The sequence below is a fragment of the Triticum aestivum genome, chromosome 1A (genome assembly GCF_018294505.1).
Source record: "Triticum aestivum cultivar Chinese Spring chromosome 1A, IWGSC CS RefSeq v2.1, whole genome shotgun sequence".
Lineage (NCBI taxonomy): Eukaryota > Viridiplantae > Streptophyta > Magnoliopsida > Poales > Poaceae > Triticum > Triticum aestivum.
In genome coordinates this window covers 436,221,782-436,244,530 of record NC_057794.1, presented here as the reverse complement: position 1 = coordinate 436,244,530, position 22,749 = coordinate 436,221,782, and positions in this window count along the sequence as shown.

Sequence of the window (22,749 nt, the reverse complement as noted above, 5' to 3'; positions counted from 1 at the left end):
TGCAGGGTTGAAGGAATTGTACATGACAGGCATGTACAAAAGCCTCAAAGGGCATCAGACCCTTTGTGATGTGCTTAAAAAGCAGATCCTCAACAGGAACCCTAGGAAAGAGGGTATTGCCTTTGAGAGGAAACTCAATGCTGATGGTACATATTGGAAGCCTGAGCAGTACCCCAAAACTACATGGGTTGCTGCAAAGGGACCTCCAGTTGATCCATCTAACCTATCTGGATATGCATGTGAATCTCCTCATTCTGATGATGAGTCATTTGACTCCAACTACAAACTGTTCAAAAATCAGAATGGTGAAGTATTTGCTAGATATGTTGGCACTAACTGCAGGAACAATCCCCTATGAAGAAAATCTGGGTTCCCAAAAGATGCCTTGAAAATCTTCAGGTGAATGTCATTAACGGTGTCCTGGACTAGGGGGTACTCATCACATCGTCCCCCGATCAGTTGGATTGGGCCGAGGACCCCCATGGCCGCATACTCATGGGCCAGTTCGGACAGCTGCCGCATACAAGGAAGATTCCACAAGACTTGGCGATCAAGACAAGGACTTCTCCCCACCGGCGTATTCGGCTAGGACTCTTGTTAACCTAGGCCTCTGGTGCATTATATAAACCGAGGCCAGGCTAGTCGATAGAACATATACAACATACAATCATACCATAGGCTAGCTTCTAGGGTTTAGCCCCTTCGATCTCGTGGTAGATCTACTCTTGTACTACCCATATCATCAATATTAATCAACCAGGACGTAGGGTTTTACCTCCATCGAGAGGGCCCGAACCTGGGTAAAACTTCGTGTCCCTTGCCTCCTGTTACCATCCGGCCTAGACGCACAGTTCGGGACCCCCTACCCGAGATCCGCCGGTTTTGACACCGACATTGGTGCTTTCATTGAGAGTTCCGCTGTGTGATCGACAAAAGGATCGATGGCTCGCCTGCAGATCAACTGCGACTTCGGCATCTTCGTCACCAGCTCGACTGGTCACCTTGGTTCGACCAAGAATTGCGCCCCGTGTTCGGATCACCATGTCCGGACGAGGGCCTTCATCAAACATCAACTCCGATCTCTATCAAGATCACGGAGGAATCATCTATGGAGCTCGGGGGCTCAACGTCAACATTGCCCTCAAGCGACCATGCTGTTTTTCTGGACAGCGAACTCGTATCTTCCACCACCACCTCCTCGAGTATCGCTTTGACGATCGCTTTGTTAGAATTGTGCGGAATTGAGTCTACAACAACCCTGGAAAATTTCGTCGAGTTTCGATGGAGGAATCTTTGGCAATCCACGATATACCGGAGCCCTGTCAAATCTGGACGGGAATTTGGATGAGTTTAGGGTGTGGTGTCCAGCTTCTAGCTCGGACGTCCTTTGGAAGATCCAACCGTTGATCGGATACGGAATTCCTATATCTACCACCTCTCAAAATTTCGGCTCGATCCGACCGTCCAAACTCCGGGAACCTTCCGGTTAGTGCATCACTTTTCGGATCTGTTTTCTGCGCGAAAACGAATCCGACCCGAGTTCATCTTTTTTATGAACAGGATTTCAGACATCCCTTTTGAAGGAAGTTTTGTATGGGGTATTGTGTTTTGTTCCCAAACACATCCCACTAACTGTAAGATCTTTCGAACATGATCTTCAACATCATGCTGGTGTCAAACCAGTCCGACAATATTACTCCACGACTGCCGACCTGCGCTAGACACGGCGTCACTTTGTTGAGCCGAGCTCAACTTCTTCGGATCATCATCTCGGCAAGCCGAACAAAAGCCCGGCATCGCGAAGGATAAATCATCACCAACATCGCCGCCCCACAGATTACACGGAGCGGGCATACCGGCATCGCCACACGGTCGCTTCATCAAGCCGGCATCGACCACGTCACGACCTGCATCGACAGGGCCGCACTATTGCTTCTTCAAGCTGGTGTCCATCACGCCGACCTACTTGGACTCATCGGCTGACATCGAGGCTTCGACATCTCGGCTGGACCGGGGGCTTCACCATCTCTTCATCAACCTACTCCGGACACTTCGGCGTCACTAGCCGACCAACTCCGTCACGTTAGCTGGGCCGAGGGCTTTGCCTCGGTGAGTCAACCTTTACCAGCATTGCCATGCCGTCGTTTTATCGCCCATCAGGCAATGGGTGTGCGGAGCGGGTCCCAATTTTAGGAATCACCTTCCTTCGGATTGCTACAACAAATAAACCATGTGCTATTAATCCCAGTATTTTTTGCTTGTTTCAGTTCATTTTTCCCAAGGAATTATTACTCTGGTTTGTCCGTCATATGTACACAGGTCTATCAAATGGTGGCTGCATTAACGACAGTCGCATGGTGGTTCGGTCAGTTTCCGTACATAGTCCGGCGAACGCCGCACTCGGAGCTCGGACCGACCTGCGAATTCAGGCTTTGCCACGCCTTTACCGCATCACGCCGACGCCCTGCATCGACTTGACTTCGGCGCCAGGCCATATTTCTTTTATTACTCACTTTGCATAAATTATTTATTATGCAACGATTTTTTTAATTATCATTATTACTATTATCTCCGGTTTGCACTATTTTTTGTGCACAGGAAAATGATCCGGGGACTTCGGCGTCACTCTGCCGGTCTGCATTGATCGTGCTATGTCACCACTTAGGCGTGTCGAGCTCTCCGCTCTGCCACCTCGGGACCGGCTTGAGGGATGGAACCTTGCCCCGCATCAAGCTCGGACCGCGTCATCAATACCGAACACATTAACCAGCTAAGTCGCTTTCATGCTCAAAGCTTTAATTTCTAACTTGCGTTCGGTTCGACCAAGCATTATACTTTTTTGAAAAAAAGTTGCTTCTAAAAAATTTCCTTGTCCAAACTTTGTTTGTGACGCGTAAATTCAAATACCCCGTTTACTTGGGGGCTTCCTTTATGAAGCTTTTCCTGTTGCATATGATTATACTTGTACGGCTTCATTCCTTGTTCGTGTATTACGCCACAATATGCACCACATTGACTTAAGCGATTTGCAAGCTGGGTTGCCTCGCTCCTGTGTTTACCCCTATGTTCCCGATTGTTCGGCTAGGGAGTAAAGGGAGCACCTCTACGATTGTCACGATCGGGTCACCCGAGCCGGACCTCAGACTGGGTGAAGCCGAAAGCTAGCGCTCTTATAGTTATTCAATGATGGTCAGCACACAACGGAACTCATGAGTACAAAAAATCTATTGCACAAGTCTCATAATAACAATGAGCACCGAAGAAAGGTATCGGTGGGGGTACTATTTTCTTCGAAGATGCTTCTTACTCTTCGCAGTAATATAGCATAAGTTCCCTGAGAGCGCTTTGTCTATTACACCCTTATGGCCTGATTGCCTGGTTATTGGAAACACCGTTGATATTCTCGACCGATGGAGTACATAACACTTTTCGGTCCTTAACCGAAGAGGGAGAAGCCGACTGTCGGTTAAGATGCGTTTAAAGTTCGGTTGAACATAGATATGATATAAGTACTTCGGTACATGCAATCATTCTTCTACCCAAGTCACTTGGGGGCTCTTAAGTTTATTTGAGCCGTTTTATAATAAGTGTTCTTCTTCTCAGTCGTTGCAAAGTTCTATTATTATTATTATTTATCACTCCTTTTTTTGACGCGAGTGTGTGGTCACTAGCCGGGGAGCCTAATTTCTCTCTCAAAGCCGCTAGAGTTTAGTTTGCTAAACTGGCCTAATGAGAAGTACTCCGCCCTCGGGATAGGAGGTTGAAGCCGTAGGCTGACCCGCTCGAAGTCTTGAGATAGGATGTGTCATGTTAAAGGACGACAGAAGCACTTCTTTTTTCTAAGACCAATTTTCGGATTGGCACCGAACACTTGATCTTGTTCGGATGTCATGTTTTTACTGACGCTTCTTGGTTTTCCAAGCTTTTTGGCACTTTTAAAACTATTTGTGCTTCTTCAGCATTAGTCCCGCAGTGCAACGCCGGACACCTTTAGGGATTCGGCAAAAACATTCTCACATATTGTTATATATGCATCGGTTTCGAATTGTGTCTTCAGTCAATAGTTGGGTTGCCCGGCTCCTGCACTTGCTTCCTACGTTCCGTTTTGTCCGGCTAGGCGTGCAAAGGGAGAACCACTGCGATTGTGCTTCCAGCTCACATGGTTAAGCACCTCAGTGGAGAAAGCCGAAAACTGACTTTCACAATAAGCATAAACTGGTTAGCGATCCGATGACTATGTTAAATGATGGGCCGTTCATAACATTGGCCGAAGTGTTTACGGCTTGACCCCGACTGTCGCCGAACACTACCGGGGACTCTTAACTGGCCTCCCAAACTAAATCCTCAATATTTTGCTCTTACATTAGAGCTGAGGTTTAATGATCATGCTTAGCATGACAACCCAAAGAAAGGAACCGATAGCGGGACTATTTTCTTTGGAAGACATTTCTTCTGTTAAACAGTGATATAACTCTCTACGTACCTTTGTTTATAAAACCGTATGGCCAGATTGCCTTGTTTGTTGTAAATCTTTGCCCTCATAAAGGCTTTATAAAGTAGGACAAACACTCCTCGGCTACTGGCCGAGGAGGTGGAAGCCGATGGTCGGTCAAACAAACTTTTGTACAATGCGGATCCGAGCATTAATGACGTAAAGTACTTGGATACATAGAGTCATTACACATAATTTGTGATTTTACTATGGATATTGATCCTTAATTCGGCCACCCGTGCCCGCATTAAGGCTCGGGGGCTACTGGGCTTCGGGCTTATTATTTACAAATATTAAAGGGTCACATCGATCCCCTGATCTGGTGTTGCCACCCGACCAGTGTCTCGGGGGCTACTGCATTGCTTGTCCAATGCAAAAAATTTTATGTGCAATATAGTTTCCGAGGAGATTTTGATCCTCAGGTTGGTCGGCCGCACCCAACCTGAGTCTCGAGGACTGAGCACGCCGCTTTTAGTGTCCCGAAGTATTCTGCCGAGCTTGGACTTGATCCTCAGGCCGATTTTGCAAATCAACCCGAGTCTCAGTGGCTACTGGGATCAGCGGTCTTACGTCATCCTTCAGGTTCATCTCGGGTTTTAGACCGATACACACCTTGAGGGCTACTGGCTATATATCTTGGCAGAGAATAAATTGCACCAATAAAAAATATTCACAAAAATCGGCCCACATTCGGGGTGGTGCACCACCTCGGAAGCAGCCCGGCATAAAGCTCGGGCACTAGTGGCTGGCTCCATAGAGGGCATTTCCGGCATTAAGCTTGGCTAAACTCCTTCAACTTTTTTGAACCAAGGTGATATGACACCTCAGATATAGTCCGGTGTTGGAGCTGGGACATGAAGGAAATATGCCCTAGAGGCAATAATAAAGTTATTATTTATTTCCTTATAATCATGATAAATGTTTATTATTCATGCTAGAATTGTATTAACTGGAAACATAATACATGTGTGAATACATAGACAAACAAAGTGTCACTAGTATGCCTCTACTTGACTAGCTCGTTAATCAAAGATGGTTATGTTTCCTAACCATGAACAATGAGTTGTTATTTGATTAATGGGATCACATCATTGAGAGAATGATCTGATTGACATGACCCATTCCATTAGCTTAGCACCCAATCATTTAGTATGTTGCTATTGCTTTCTTCATGACTTATACATGTTCCTATAACTATGAGATTATGCAACTCCCGTTTACCGGAGGAACACTTTGGGTACTACCAAATGTCACAATGTAACTGGGTGATTATAAAGGAGTACTACAGGTGTCTCCAAAGGTACATGTTGGGTTCGCGTATTTCGAGATTAGGTTTTGTCACTCCGATTGCCGGAGAGGTATCTCTGGGCCCTCTCGGTAATGCACATCACTTAAGCCTTGCAAGCATTGCAACTAAATGAGTTAGTTGCGAGATGATGTATTACAGAACGAGTAAAGAGACTTTCCGGTAACGAGATTGAACTAGGTATTGGAATACCGACGATCGAATCTCGGGCAAGTAACATACCGATGACAAAGGGAACAACGTATGTTGTTATGCGGTTTGACCGATAAAGATCTTCATAGAATATGTAGGAGCCAATATGGGCATCCAGGTCCCGCTATTGGTTATTGACCGGAGACATGTCTCGGTCATGTCTGCATTGTTCTCGAACCCGTAGGGTCCGCATGCTTAAGGTTACGATGATTGTTATATTATGAGTTTATGCATTTTGATGTACCGAAGGTTGTTCGGAGTCCTGGATGTGATCACGGACATGACGAGGAGTCTCGAAATGGTCGAGACATAAAGATTGATATATTGGAAGCCTATGTTTGGATACCGGAAGTGTTCCGGGTGAAATCGGGATTTTACCGGAGTACCGGGAGGTTACCGGAACCCCCCGGGAGCTAAATGGGCCATGATGGGCCTTAGTGGAAAAGAGAAGAGACAGCCCTACATGGGCCGCGCGCCCCTCCCCTCCCTTGGTCCGAATTGGACAAGGATAGGGGGCCGGCCCCTCTCTCTCTTTTCCCCCTCCACAAGTCCTATTCCAACTAGGATTGGGGGGGGGGGAATCCTACTCCCAGAGGGAGTAGGACTCTCCGGGCGCGCCTTATGTGGCCGGCCAGCCTCCCCCCTTTGGTCCTTTATATACTGAGGCAGAAGCACCCTAGAGACACACAAGTTGATCCACGTGATCTATTCCTTAGCCGTGTGCGGCGCCCCAACCACCATAGTCCTCGATAATATTGTAGCGGTGCTTAGGCGAAGCCCTGCAGCAGTAGTACGTAAAGATCGTCACCACGTCGTCGTGCTGACGGAACTCTTCCCCTACACTTTGCTGGATCGGAGTCCGGGGATCGTCATCGAGCTGAACGTGTGCTAGAACTCGGAGGTGCCATAGTTTCGGTGCTTGATCGGTCGGATCGTGAAGACGTACGACTACATCAACCAAACGCTTCCGTTGTCGATCTACTAGGTATGTAGATCATACTCCCCCTCTCATTGCTATGCATCACATGATCTTGCGTGTGCGTAGGAAATTTTTTGAAATTACTACGTTCCCCAACAGTGGCATCCGAGCCTAGGTTTTATATGTTGATGTTATATGCACGAGTAGAACACAAGTGAGTTGTGGGCGATATAAGTCATACTACCTACCAGCATGTCATACTTTGGTTCGGCGGTATTGTTGGATGAAGTGGCCCAGACCGACATTACGCGTACGCTTACGCGAGACCGGTTCTCCCGACGTGCTTTGCACAGAGGTGGCTTGTGGGTGAAAGTTTCTCCAACTTTAGTTGAACCAAGTGTGGCTACGCCCGGTCCTTGCGAAGGTTAAAACGGAGTCAAATTGACAAACTATCGTTGTGGTTTTGATGCGTAGGTGAGATTGGTTCTTACTTAAGCCCGTAGCAGCCACGTAAAACTTGCAACAACAAAGTAGAGGACGTCTAACTTGTTTTTGCAGGGCATGTTGTGATGTGATATGGTCAAGACATGATGTTGAATTTTATTGTATGAGATGATCATGTTTTGTAACTGAGTTATCGGCAACCGGCAGGATCCATATGGTTGTCGCTTTATTGTATGCAATGCAATCGCGATGTAATGCTTTACTTTATCACTAAACGGCAGCGATAGTCGTAGAAGCACAAGCTTGGCGAGACGACAACGATGCTACGATGGAGATCAAGGTGTCACGCTGGTGACGATGGTGATCACGACGGTGCTTCGGAGATGGAGATCACAAGCACAAGATGATGATGGCCATATCATATCACTTATATTGATTGCATGTGATGTTTATCTTTTATGCATCTTATCTTGCTTTGATTGACGGTAGCATTATAAGATGATCTCTCACTAAATTATCAAGAAGTGTTCTCCCTGAGTATGCACCGTTGCGAAAGTTCTTCGTGCTGAGACACCACGTGATGATTGGGTGTGATAGGTTCTACGTTCAAATACAATGGGTGCAAAACAGTTGCACACGCGGAATACTCAGGTTATACTTGACGAGCCAAGCACATACAGATATGGCCCCGGAACACAGAGACCGAAAGGTCGAGCGTGAATCATATAGTAGATATGATCAACATAATGATGTTCACCAATGAAACTACTCCATCTCACGTGATGATCGGACATGGTTTAGTTGATTTGGATCACGTAATCACTTAGAGGATTAGAGGGATGTCTATCTAAGTGGGAGTTCTTTAAGTAAATTAACTGAACTTAAATTTATCATGAAACTTAGTACCTGATTAGTATCTTGCTTGTTTATGTTTGATTGTAGATAGATGGCTCGTGCTGTTGTTCCATTGAATTTTAATGCGTTCCTCGAGAAAGCAAAGTTGAAAGATGATGGTAGCAATTACACGGACTGGGTCCGTAACTTGAGGATTATCCTCATTGCTGCACAGAAGAATTACGTCCTGGAAGCACCGCTGGGTGCCAGGCCTGCTGCAGGAGCAACACCGGATGTTATGAATGTCCGGTAGAGCAAAGCTGATGACTACTCGATAGTTCAGTGTGCCATGCTTTACGGCTTAGAATCGGGACTTCAACGACGTTTTGAACGTCATGGAGCATATGAGATGTTCCAGGAGTTGAAGTTAATATTTCAAGAAAATGCCCGGATTGAGAGATATGAAGTCTCCAATAAGTTCTGTAGCTGCAAGATGGAAGAGAACAGTTCTGTTAGTGAGCATATACTCAAAATGTCTGGGTATAATAATCACTTGATTCAATTGGGAGTTAATCTTCCAGATGATTGCGTCATTGACAGAATTCTCCAATCACTGCCACCAAGCTACAAGAGCTTCTTGATGAACTATAATATGCAAGGGATGAATAAGACTATTCCCGAGCTCTTCGCGATGCTGAAAGCTGCGGAGGTAGAAATCAAGAAGGAGCATCAAGTGTTGATGGTCAACAAGACCACTAGTTTCAAGAAAAAGGGCAAAGGGAAGAAGAAAGGGAACTTCAAAAAGAACGGCAAGCAAGTTGCTACTCAAGAGAAGAAACCCAAACCTGGACCTAAGCCTGAAACTAAGTGCTTCTATTGCAAGCAGACTGGTCACTGGAAGCGGAATTGCCCCAAGTATTTGGCGGATAAGAAGGATGGCAAGGTGAACAAAGGTATATGTGATATACATGTTATTGATGTGTACCTTACTAATGCTCGCAGTAGCACCTGGGTATTTGATATTGGTTCTGTTGCTAATATTTGCAACTCGAAATAGGGACTACAGATCAAGCGAAGATTAGTTAAGGACGAGGTGACGATGCACGTGGGAAACGGTTCCAAAGTCGATGTGATCGCAGTCGGCACGCTACCTCTACATCTACCTTCGGGATTAGTATTAGACCTAAATAATTGTTATTTGGTGCCAGTGTTAAGCATGAACATTATATCTGGATCTTGTTTGATGTGAGACGGTTATTCATTTAAATCAGAGAATAATGGTTGTTCTATTTATATGAGTAATATCTTTTATGGTCATGCACCCTTGAAGAGTGGTCTATTCTTGTTGAATCTCGATAGTAGTAACACACATATTCATAATGTTGAAGCCAAAAGATGCAGAGTTGATAATGAGAGTGCAACTTATTTGTGGCACTACCGTTTAGGTCATATCGGTGTAAAGCGCATGAAGAAACTCCATACTGATGGACTTTTGGAACCACTTGATTATGAATCACTTGGTACTTGCGAACCGTGCCTCATGGGCAAGATGACTAAAACGCCGTTCTCCGGTACTATGGAGAGAGCAACAGATTTGTTGTAAATCATACATACAGATGTATGTGGTCCGATGAATATTGAGGCTCGTGGCGGATATTGTTATTTTCTCACCTTCACAGATGATTTAAGCAGATATGGGTATATCTACTTAATGAAACATAAGTCTGAAACATTTGAAAAGTTCAAGGAATTTCAGAGTGAAGTTGAAAATCATCGTAACAAGAAAATAAAGTTTCTACAATCTGATCGTGGAGGAGAATATTTGAGTTACGAGTTTGGTGTACATTTGAAAAATTGTGGAATAGTTTCGCAACTCACGCCACCCGGAACACCTCAGCATAATGGTGTGTCCGAACGTCATAATCGTACTTTACTAGATATGGTGCGATCTATGATGTCTCTTACTGATTTACCGCTATCGTTTTGGGGATACGCTCTAGAGACGGCCGCATTCACGTTAAATAGGGCACCATCAAAATCCGTTGAGATGACGCCTTATGAACTGTGGTTTGGCAAGAAACCAAAGTTGTCATTTCTGAAAGTTTGGGGCTATGATGCTTATGTGAAAAAGCTTCAACCTGATAATCTCGAACCCAAATCGGAGAAATGTGTCTTCATAGGATATCCAAAGGAAACTATTGGATACACCTTCTATCACAGATCCGAAGGCAAGACTTTTGTTGCTAAATTCGGAAACTTTCTGGAGAAGGAGTTTCTCTCGAAAGAAGTGAGTGGGAGGAAAGTAGAACTTGACAAGGTAACTGTACCTGCTCCCTTATTGGAAAGTAGTACATCACAGAAAACTGTTTCTATGACACCTACACCAGTTAGTGAGGAAGCTAATGATGATGATCATGAAACTTCAGAACAAGATACTACTGAATCTCGTAGATCAACCAGAGTAAGATCCGCACCAGAGTGGTACGGTAATCCCGTTCTGGAAGTCATGCTACTAGATCACGATGAACCTACGAACTATGAAGAAGCGATGGTGAGCCCAGATTCTGCAAAGTGGCTTGAAGCCATGAAATCTGAGATGGGATCCATGTATGAGAACAAAGTATGGACTTTGGTTGACTTGCCGGATGATCGGCAAGCAATTGAGAATAAATGGATCTTCAAGAAGAAGACTGACACTGACGGTAATATTACTGTCTACAAAGCTCGACTTGTAGCAAAAGGTTTTCGGCAAGTTCAAGGGATTGACTACGATGAGACCTTCTCACCCGTAGCGATGCTTAAGCCTGTCCGAATCATGTTAGCAATTGCCACATTTTATGATTATGAAATTTGGCAGATGGATGTCAAAACTGCATTCCTGAATGGATTTCTAGAATAAGAGTTGTATATGATGCAACCAGAAGGTTTTGTCGATCCAAAGGGAGCTAACAAAGTGTGCAAGCTCCAGCGATCCATTTATGGACTGGTGCAAGCCTCTCGGAGTTGGAATAAACGTTTTGATAGTGTGATCAAAGCATTTGGTTTTATACAGACTTTTGGAGAAGCCTGTATTTACAAGAAAGTGAGTGGGAGCTCTGTAGCATTTCTGATATTATATGTGGATGACATATTACTAATTGATATAGAATTTCTGTATAGCATAAAGGGATACTTGAATAAAAGTTTTTCTATGAAAGACCTCGGTGAAGCTGCTTACATATTAGGCATTAAGATCTATAGAGATAGATCAAGATGCTTAATTGGACTTCCGCAAACCACATACCTTGACAAAGTTTTGAAGAAGTTCAAAATGGATCAAGCAAAGAAAGGGTTCTTGCCTGTGTTACAAGGTGTGAAGTTGAGTAAGACTCAATGCCCGACCACTGCAGAAGATAGAGAGAATATGAAAGATGTTCCCTATGCATCAGCCATAGGATCTATCATGTATGCAATGCTGTGTACCAGACCTAATGTGTGCCTTGCTATAAGTCTAGCAGGGAGGTACCAAAGTAATACAGGAGTGGATCACTGGACAACGGTCAAGAACATCCTGAAATACCTGAAAAGGACTAAGGATATGTTTCTCATATATGGAGGTGACAAAGAGCTCATCGTAAAAGGTTACGTTGATGCAAGCTTTGACACTGATCCGGACGATTCTAAATCGCAAACCGGATACGTGTTTACATTAAACGGTGGAGCTGTCAGTTGGTGCAGTTCTAAACAAAGCGTTGTAGCGGGATCTACATGTGAAGCAGAGTACATAGCTGCTTTGGAAGCAGCAAATGAAGGAGTCTGGATGAAGGAGTTCATATCCGATCTAGGTGTCATACCTAGTGCATCGGGTCCAATAAAAATCTTTTGTGACAATACTGGTGCAATTGCCTTGGCAAAGGAATCCAGATTTCACAAGAGAACCAAGCACATCAAGAGACGCTTCAATTCCATCCGGGATCTAGTCCAGGTGGGAGACATAGAGATTTGCAAGATACATACGGATCTGAATGTTGCAGACCCTTTGACTAAGCCTCTTCCACGAGCAAAACATGATCAGCACCAAGGCTCCATGGGTGTTAGAATCATTACTGTGTAATCTAGATTATTGACTCTAGTGCAAGTGGGAGACTGAAGGAAATATGCCCTAGAGGCAATAATAAAGTTATTATTTATTTCCTTATAATCATGATAAATTTTTATTATTCATGCTAGAATTGTATTAACCGGAAACATAATACATGTGTGAATACATAGACAAACAAAGTGTCACTAGTATGCCTCTACTTGACTAGCTCGTTAATCAAAGATGGTTATGTTTCCTAACCATGAACAATGAGTTGTTATTTGATTAACGGGATCGCATCATTGAGAGAATGATCTGATTGACATGACCCATTCCATTAGCTTAGCACCCGATCGTTTAGTATGTTGCTATTGCTTTCTTCATGACTTATACATGTTCCTATAACTATGAGATTATGCAACTCCCGTTTACCGGAGGAACACTTTGGGTACTACCAAACATCACAACGTAACTGGGTGATTATAAAGGAGTACTACAGGTGTCTCCAAAGGTACATGTTGGGTTGGCGTATTTTGAGATTAGGTTTTGTCACTCCGATTGTCGGAGAGGTATCTCTGGGCCCTCTCGGTAATGCACATCACTTAAGCCTTGCAAGCATTGCAACTAAATGAGTTAGTTGCGGGATGATGTATTACAGAACGAGTAAAGAGACTTGCCAGTAACGAGATTGAACTAGGTATTGGAATACCGACGATTGAATCTCGGGCAAGTAACATACCGATGACAAAGGGAACAACGTATGTTGTTATGCGGTCTGACCGATAAAGATCTTCGTAGAATATGTAGGAGCCAATATGGGCATCCAGGTCCCGCTATTGGTTATTGACCGGAGACATGTCTCGGTCATGTCTGCATTGTTCTCGAACCCGTAGGGTCCGCATGCTTAAGGTTACGATGACTATTATATTACGAGTTTATGCATTTTAATGTACCGAAGGTTTTTCGGAGTCCCGGATGTGATCACGGACATGACGAGGAGTCTCGAAATGGTCGAGACATAAAGATTGATATATTGGAAGCCTATGTTTGGATACCGGAAGTGTTCCGGGTGAAATCGGGATTTTACCGGAGTACCAGGAGGTTACCGGAACCCCCCGGGAGCTAAATGGGCCATGATGGGCCTTAGTGGAAAAGAGAAGAGACAGCCCTACATGGGCCGTGTGCCCCTCCCCTCCCTTGGTCCGAATTGGACAAGGAGAGGGGGCCGGCCCCTCTCTCTCTTTCCCCCCCTCCACAAGTCCTATTCCAACTAGGATTGGGGGGGGGAATCCTACTCCCAGAGGGAGTAGGACTCTCCTGGCGCGCCCTATGTGGCCGGCCAGCCTCCCCCCTTTGGTCCTTTATATACTGAGGCAGAAGCACCCTAGAGACACACAAGTTGATCCACGTGATCTATTCCTTAGCCGTGTGCGACACCCCAGCCACCATAGTCCTCGATAATATTGTAGCGGTGCTTAGGCGAAGCCCTGCAGCAGTAGTACGTCAAGATCGTCACCACGCCGTCGTGCTGACGGAACTCTTCCCCGACACTTTGCTGGATCGGAGTCCGGAGATCATCATCGAGCTGAACGTGTGCTAGAACTCGGAGGTGCCATAGTTTCGGTGCTTGATCGGTCGGATCGTGAAGACGTACGACTACATCAACCAAACGCTTCCGTTGTCGATCTACTAGGTATGTAGATCATACTCCCCCTCTCGTTGCTATGCATCACATGATCTTGCGTGTGCGTAGGAATTTTTTTGAAATTACTACGTTCCCCAACAGGACACTGTCCGGCGTTGGAGCTCGGATATAGTCCGGCATTGGAGCTCGGATACAGTCCGACGTTGGAGCTTGGACATAGTCCGGCGTTGGAGCTCGGATACATTCCGGTGTTGGAGCTCGGAAGCGGTCCGGCATTGGTGCTCGGCCGCAAAAGATACCTCGAATGCAGTCCGGCGTTAGAGCTAGAACGCAAGAGGACACTGCCTCCCGGGAACAACTTCAAACCCGAGGTGTGGCATAAAAATAACAAGGCATTGATAAAGGCTGGAAACTTAAAGGGGCTCCTCGGATACTCGACGTGTAAACTCGCCGAATGCATTTCGGCAATCCTCAAGATCGAAGATGAGAAGATTTGTTGAACCAGTTTTCAAGACCGTCGACCGAAGATGAAGAACAGTTCGGAAGAATCGAGGAGCGTCCCTAACTTGAAGACCAGTTCAGGGGGCTACTGATGGTGTCCTGGACTAGGGGGTACTCATCACATCGTCTCCCGATCAGTTGGATTGGGCCGAGGACCCCCATGGCCGCATACTCATGGGCCAGTTCGGACAGCTGCCGCATACAAGGAAGATTCCACAAGACTTGGCGATCAAGACAAGGACTTCTCCCCACAGGCGTATTCGGCTAGGACTCTTGTTAACCTAGGCCTCTGGTGCATTATATAAACCGAGGCCAGGCTAGTCGATAGAACATATACAACATACAATCATACCATAGGCTAGCTTCTAGGGTTTAGCCCCTCCGATCTCGTGGTAGATCTACTCTTGTACTACCCATATCATCAATATTAATCAAGCAGGACGTAGGGTTTTACCTCCATCGAGAGGGCCCGAACCTGGGTAAAACTTCGTGTCCCTTGCCTCCTGTTACCATCTAGCCTAGACGCACAGTTCGGGACCCCCTACCCGAGATCCGCCGGTTTTGACACCGACAGTCATCATGACGCCATCTGTGAAGAATAGGAACCCCAGATCAAATTCTTCATATGGACCAAATTCTTCATATGTATCAAAGTCCTCATATGAACATCATCATGCTAACCCGTCTGTTTCGCAGGGAAGATCTAAGGATTATGGATATGTGCATTATTCTTCAAATCATTATGTCCATAAGTCCTCGAAGAATTTCTCTCCTTACTCTTATGCTTACTCTAACCCCTCTTATGTGAAACGAAATGGACTGGCTTCTATGCCATCCTTCTCGTATGGAGCTCGCAAAATGATGAACTCTTTGCCACCCCTTCAGATGTAGGTGGTGAAGAAAAAAAACTAATCTCTTCTGCAGGGTCAGGTCTCCAGACGTACGTAATCGTCTGAAGAATTTGCTGGAGACCTGAGTATGCGTGATAGGACGCAGGCTAATCATGAAGAAATGAACTTTCATTTCTCACATCCTCATATTGCTTCATCTGTTCTTTTGCTCGATGAAATTGATCTGATGAATTGATGTCATATTCTTCACTGATTAAGTATATGAGTTTGTAAGCTGCACTAATTCATCTACAGGATGATCAACCCAAAGCCACTGAGTGGGTCCTCGATAGTGGATGTACAAACCACATGACTGGTGACAAGAATCTATTGATGGATGCTCCATTATCTCCGTCGCATCTGAAGCATATCATCTTTGCTGACAAAGGCAAAAGTCAGGTATTGGGTCTAGGTAAGGTTGCGATCACAAAGGATCGACACATGGACAAAGTCATGCTTGTTGAGTCCTTAGGATACAACCTTATGTCTGTCTCAATGCTTTGTGATCTTGATATGGTTGTTGTCTTTGGAAAGTACCGTTGTGTTGTGGTTATGGAAGCTGATAATTCCAAAGTCTTTGAAGGCTTTAGGAGAGGAGACCTGTATATTGTTGATTTCTCTACAGGACCACAACCAGCCGTGTGCTTACTTGCAAAAGCTTCAGAAGGCTGGCTCTGGCATCGACGACTTGGTCATGCAGGCATGAGGAATTTGCACACGCTTGCGAAGAAGAAGCATGTCATTGGCATCGAGAATGTCAAATTCCTCAAGGATCACCTATGCGGAGCCTGTGAAGCTGGGAAGATGACGAAGGCCAAGCATCCAGCGAAGACTATCATGACCACCACTCGCCCATTTGAATTGCTTCACATGGATCTCTTTGGTCCTAATCATTTTTCTGGTATTTCAAATGAAGCATCTCAATATGGATTTGTTATTGTTGATGATTATTCTTGCTACACATGGGTACACCTTGTTACTTACAAACATGAAGTGTAGGAAGTCTTCAAACGATTTTTCTCGAGGGCCTCAACCAACTTTGGTGTGAAGATCAAGCACATCAGAAGTGATAATGGCACTAAGTTCAAGAATTCTGGTCTCGATGACTATCTTGATGAACTTGGTATTACTCATGAGTTATCTGCTCCTTATACTCCTCAGCAGAACAGTGTCATGGAGCGTAAGAACAGGACTCTTGCTGAGATGGCTCGCACTATGCTTGATGAATACAAAACGCCTCGTCGGTTCTGGACTGAGGCAATTGATATTGTGTGCCACATCATCAACAAAGTATATCTTCACAAATTCTTCAAGAAAACTGCCTATGAACTCCTCACTGATAAGAAACCCAATGTAAGTTATTTCAAAGTCTTCGGTGCTAAATGTTGGATTAGAGATCCTCATCACATCTCAAAATTTGCACCGAAAGCACATGAAGGTTTTATGCTTGGTTACGGAAAGGACTCGCACACCTACAGAGTCTTCAACAATGTTCTTCACAAGGTTGTTGAAACTGTAGATGCGCGGTTCGATGAAACTAATGGATCGCAAAGAGAGCACCTACCTACTGTGATAGATGAACCAGCACATGAGGAAACTATCAAGTTCAAGGCTACTGAGGATGTCATTCCTACTGAAGAATCTGCTGAAGAATTCATTCCAGAACATGAAGAACGTCGAGCTAATGCACCTAAAGAAAATGCTGAAGAAAATGGTGCTAAAGAAAACGATGATCAAATTCTTCAACGGCAACCAGCTCATCCTCGCATTGCAAAAGAAGTGCAAGTTGAAAAGATCATCAATGACATCAAAGCGCCAGGTCCTCTCACACGCTCAAAAGCCTCACATTTGTCTAACTTTTGTGGGCACTATGCTTTTGTCTCTATTACAGAGCCCACTAAGGTAGATGAAGCATTTCTGGAGCCTGAGTGGATTCAAGCCATGCAAGAAGAATTACATCAGTTCGAGCTCAACAATGTCTGGGAACTGGTCAAATGTCCAGATCCTTGCAAGCACAATATCATCGGCACAAAGTGGATCTACCGCAACAAGCAAGATGAAAATGGCCTTGTGGTGAGGAATAAGGCACGTCTTGTAGCTCAAGGCTACACACAGGTTGAAGGAATTGATTTCGATGAAACTTTTGCACCTGTTGCTAGGCTTGTGGCTATTCGCATATTACTCTTATGCTAACCATCATGATATCACTTTATATCAAATGGATGTGAAAAGTGCATTCCTCAATGGTAAGCTTGAGGAAGAAGTATATGTTGCTCAAGCCCCAGGTTTTGAAGATCCAAAGAATCCTGACAAAGTCTTCAGACTCAACAAGGCCCTCTATGGCCTCAAGCAGGCCCCACGGGCGTGGTATGATACTTTGAAGGAATTCCTCACGACGAAAGGCTTCAAACCCGGTTCACTCGACCATACTCTTTTCACTAAATCTTATGATGGTGAATTGTTTGTGTGTCAAATATATGTTGATGATATTATCTTTGGCTGTACTGACCAACATTATAGTGATGAATTTGCCTATATGATGAGTGAAGAATATCAAATGTCTGTGATGGGAGAGTTGAAATTCTTCTTAGGTCTTCAAATTCGTCAACAACGCAATGGCATATTCATATCTCAGGAGAAATACCTCAAGGACGTACTGAGGAAAATCAGCATGCAAGATTGCAAAGGCGTCAAAATTCCTATGCCCACAAATGGCCATCTGTGCACCGATGAAAATGGTATTGACTTCGATCATAAGGTACACCGCTCCATGATTGGTTCTTTATTGTACTTATGTGCATCTAGGCCAGATATAATGCTTAGTGTTTGCATGTGTGCCCGATTTCAAGCTGCATCGAAGGAATCACACCATAAGGCTGTGAAACATATTCTTCGATATCTAGCTCACACACCAACACTTGGATTATGGTACCCCAAGGGCTCGACTTTTGATCTCATTGGATATTCTGACTCTGACTATGCTGGTGATCGTGTGGACCGCAAGTCAACATCTGGTACATGTCATTTCCTCGGACGATCTTTAGTCTGTTGGTCCTCGAAGAAACAGAACTGCGTATCACTATCTACTGCTGAAGCTGAGTATATTGCCGCTGGTTCTTGCTGTGCCCAATTGCTATGGATGAAGCAAACTCTCAAGGACTACGACGTCAACATGAAGAATGTGCCTCTCTTTTGTGACAATGAGAGTGCCATCAAGATTGCTCACAACCGAGTTCAGCACTCGAAGACAAAGCACATTCAGATTCGTCATCATTTTCTTCGTGATCATGTGTTGAAGGGCAACATTTCTATTGAGCATGTGAAGACTGAAGAACAGCTAGCTGATATCTTCACAAAGCCCTTGGATGAGAAGAGATTTAGCAAGTTGCGGTGTGAGCTAAATATCCTAGAATCTTCAAATGTTCTTTGAAAAGGACACTCATCCTAACACTTATGCAAAATTGATGACTTAGATGTGTAACACATGAAGAAACGTTTTTCTTCAACTCAATGAAGAACAACACTCTTAGTGTGAAGAAATTAACGAAGAATTTGATTCTCAGAACCCTATGATAATTGTACGCGGTGTCTGAAATCATCATTCTTATACGGTGGGTCATGCCACCACCAAAAGTTGAAATTCCTCAATTATTCATATTCTTCAACTTTGCATTGTCTTCACTGCTTCCGTTGTTTTTCTTCATTGACTATATATATAAGTTTATGTCCTCTACATCATTCACTTATTGCTAATTCTTCAAGTTGGTTTTTCTGCTAAGTGAATGTGATCGGACCCTTCCCCCTCTATGTTATACTCAACCCAATCTATTCACAAATTCTTCATGTGCGTTCTATTTGAAACTTGTTCAAAATCTTCACTGTGTCCTTGTCAGCTGAACAAATTGTGAAAGGAACTTTAAAACCTATCTTATCAAAATTTTCGGCTTTGCTGCTCAAACCGTTCCGCATCCCACGTTATACTTATCCACTCACTCACGATCGCACACGATCTCCACCTCTCAGTACGTGGGTGACACATGTCATGCGAATGAGAAGGGTCAGGGGCACGTTTGTCCAATTTCTTCGGGCGAGCAGTTTTTCACCGTGGCTATAAATACCCCTCCGCACCTTCCTCACTTCTTTTACTCCGCTCGATCTCTCTCTCCAGCTCGAGCTTCTCAAACCCTAGCGCCGCCGCTACTTCATCGCCGCCGGTGAGGAAGAGCTTCACTGCCTCGACCTCGTCGCCGACGTACTCGCGCCAACCGCGGAAATCTTCACTCCGCCGCCACCGTAGCCGTCTTCCTCCGCCAAGTTAGGGCGTGGAAGATCTGCACAGACAAACTTCACATCTCCTCACTCCAGTTCATCATGTTCTTCGTCCAGGGTAATTAAAAGTTACTTTTACCACCCTCGTTGATTCGAATGATTATCTTCAAAATCTTCAAAGGTGTTTTTCTTCATAGCTTCACACACTAAACACCTCACAAGTCATCTATTCTAGATTCGTTTCTCTAAGCATCATTTTTCTTCAAGATTCCTCAATTGTGTGGATCTTTGATCTATTCAACTCTAGAACCTAAGACAAAGAACGCTTAGTGAAATTCTTCAAGACTCATCTGGTCAAATTCCTCAAACTTGTTCTTTTTGAAAAACCCTCTGATAACGCATATGACCTCTCCAAATTCCTCGCAACTATACTCTGTTCACAGGTACACATGTCAGCCACTGAATCACTAGGTTCTCATCAACTTAACTCATTTGCAGCGTTCCTTGAAGAAAAGTTGCATACTTCTTCAGAGAATTCGATTGTTCAAATTCCTGAACTGAAGAAAATGGCTGATGGTAAAAGGCCACAGAAAGGAGGAAAGAAGCCTGAGGTTATGACTGCCTTTGAAATCCCTGAGGACATATACAAAGATTACTGCACTCCTGATGAGGCCAAGTTTGGCAAAGAGGACAAAAATCAGCGCAAGGTGCGCATACAGAGGATAGAAAGGAGATGGGCAAGAGAGTGGAGGGAGTACAGGTATGTAACTCCAAAGTACATGAAGAAATTCGCACTCAATCCTCCATGCCCAAGAGCTCCATTGGCACCTGGCCAAATCGCTGATCCCACCAGCCTCAAGCGCGGTGAGGACTATCCTGATGAATGGGCCAAGCGCCAAGCCAAGTTGGCTAAGCAAGCCAAAGAAGCAGTGAGGAAATTCAATGAAGACTCTGCTGCTGCTGCCTCTGCCGAGGCCTTTGCTGTCAAGCCAAAGAAGGCTATGTTAAAGAAGCGTGCGCGCAAGCCAAGTGCTTCACCAACAATGCCCTAAAGGCCAAGTTCCTCAGCAATGCCCTCACGGCCAGAATCCTCAAAACCCTCACGGCCAATTCCTCATGCTGCTCCTATTCCTCCAAAGTCCTCAGCTCCTCCGCCAAAGCTCTCAGCTGTTCCGACTAAATCCTCAGCACCTATGAATCTCGCCTCGTGCCAAAGGACTGAGGCATCTCCATTGCCTCAGGTGTCTCAGCTAGTTCCTCAGCTGCACCAAGTTCCTCAGCTGGCCCCTCGCTGCTGAAGACAAAGGCCACTGCTGGACGAGGTGCTTGCCCAAGTCCTTAGAAGAAACAAGTCGCTTTCCAAGTGCCGTCTGAAGAAGACGAAGCTGATGATGATGAACTTGCGGAAATCATCAGAGACAGGCAAGTCAGGGCCGCTAGAGCCAAAGGAACAGGGGTGCCACTGCTTTTGGATCCCAAGTTGATCCTCGACTACATTGATGTTTGGCACAAGGACCCCAACACTCCCATGCCTGACTTCAAGATGACTCCTGGCCAAAGTCACATGCTGACCCACTTCATTCAAGAAGAAAAGTGGAAATTTGATAAGGCCAGGCAGATCAAGAAAGTGCAGTACAAGAAAGAGCGCTATCTGAAGAAAAACATTGTCTCTATGACAACTGAAGAACTTGTCACTATTCAGACTGAGATCAAGAAACTCAGTGATGACTTTGATGCATATCGCGCTGATTGGCTTGGAGCCAAGGTTCGTTTTGCGAAACTTGCGGATAACTTCACTTCCAATGTTGCAGCCCCAACGCAACAAGAAATCCCTTAGGCTGAAGCATCTGCTCAGCCTACTGAAGAAAATGCTAGCACCACTGATGACAATTAGGCTGCTGAAGAAAATGTGAGTTCTAGGGCTGATGACTGCATTCTAGCCACTGAAGAAATTGCCAGGGCACCCACTAGTGGTGCGCCTGAAGAAAATGAAGAACTCAGGCCAACTGCATCAGTTGTGCCTGAAGAAAATCAACCAGATTCCTCAGCTGCTCCTGCACCAACTTCAACTCCAATCCTTCCATCTGCATCAGATGTGAAGAAGATCAAGGCTGCAGAGCATGCTGCAGTGAAGAAAAGGAAAGCATCAGCTGCTTCAGATTCTTCAGCTCCGAAGAAGATGAAGCCTATGACAAGTTCATTTGCTAATCTGATTGATGCTGTTCCCATCTCAACCAGGCCATCAAAGGACCTTGTTCCTTTTGATGAAGAATATGTGATCCCCAACGGATCAGATGAAGAAACTCCTTCTGCTGCTTCGTCAGAGTAGATTGATGAAGAAATTGAAGTGGATGCGATCCCTTCAACACCTGTCATCTCCTCGCCCATGCCTCAGTTCACAGCTGAAGAGGTTGGTGTTGAAGAAATGGAAGATGAAGATGTGGACATTGGCTGCTCCACACCTGTAATTAGTGATGATTTCTGGGAAAGTTAGCATCCAAACTCTCCAATGTTCACCCCTCTACAGAAAATTCCTCAGTCCCCCACACAAACTGTACAAATGGGCTCTGAAGAAACTCATCCCACTGCATCTGTCCCTGAGGAAATTCCAGCCACTAGCACTAAAGAAACTGTTGCTGCTGAACAACCAACGACGCAGACTGCCACTAAGGAGGAACCAGAAATTCCTCAGCCTGAAGAACCTGCGATTGAGATTCCTGATGTCATGATGCAACTCACTGACACTCCTCTGCCAAAGCCAAATGAACCATTCTCACGCAAGCAAAAGTTCAAGGCTAATGTTCTTCGGCGAGCACGTATTCTTCGAAGATTACAACCCATATAACTCTGCTCGCATTAGGAAGAGGCATTTTTGGACTGCTAGTCAAGCCAATTTCTATTCCTCAGTGCTGTTCAACAAGGAGAAAATCTTCTACCATGAGCATATTCCTCACGTGGATATGGAATCTCTGCCGTGCTTCGCACCAGTCCTTAGTGTTCTTCATGATGCTGGACTGCTAAACTTTTGCTCTGACATCTGTGATTGGAATGAAGAACTGATTCTTCAATTCTATGCAACGCTGCACATCACCGGAGATGCTAAAGATGTGAATTCATGGGTGCTAGACTGGATGTCTGAAAACACACACTACACTGCACCAACCTCTGAATTGCTTCGTGCTCTACCACTCAGTCAT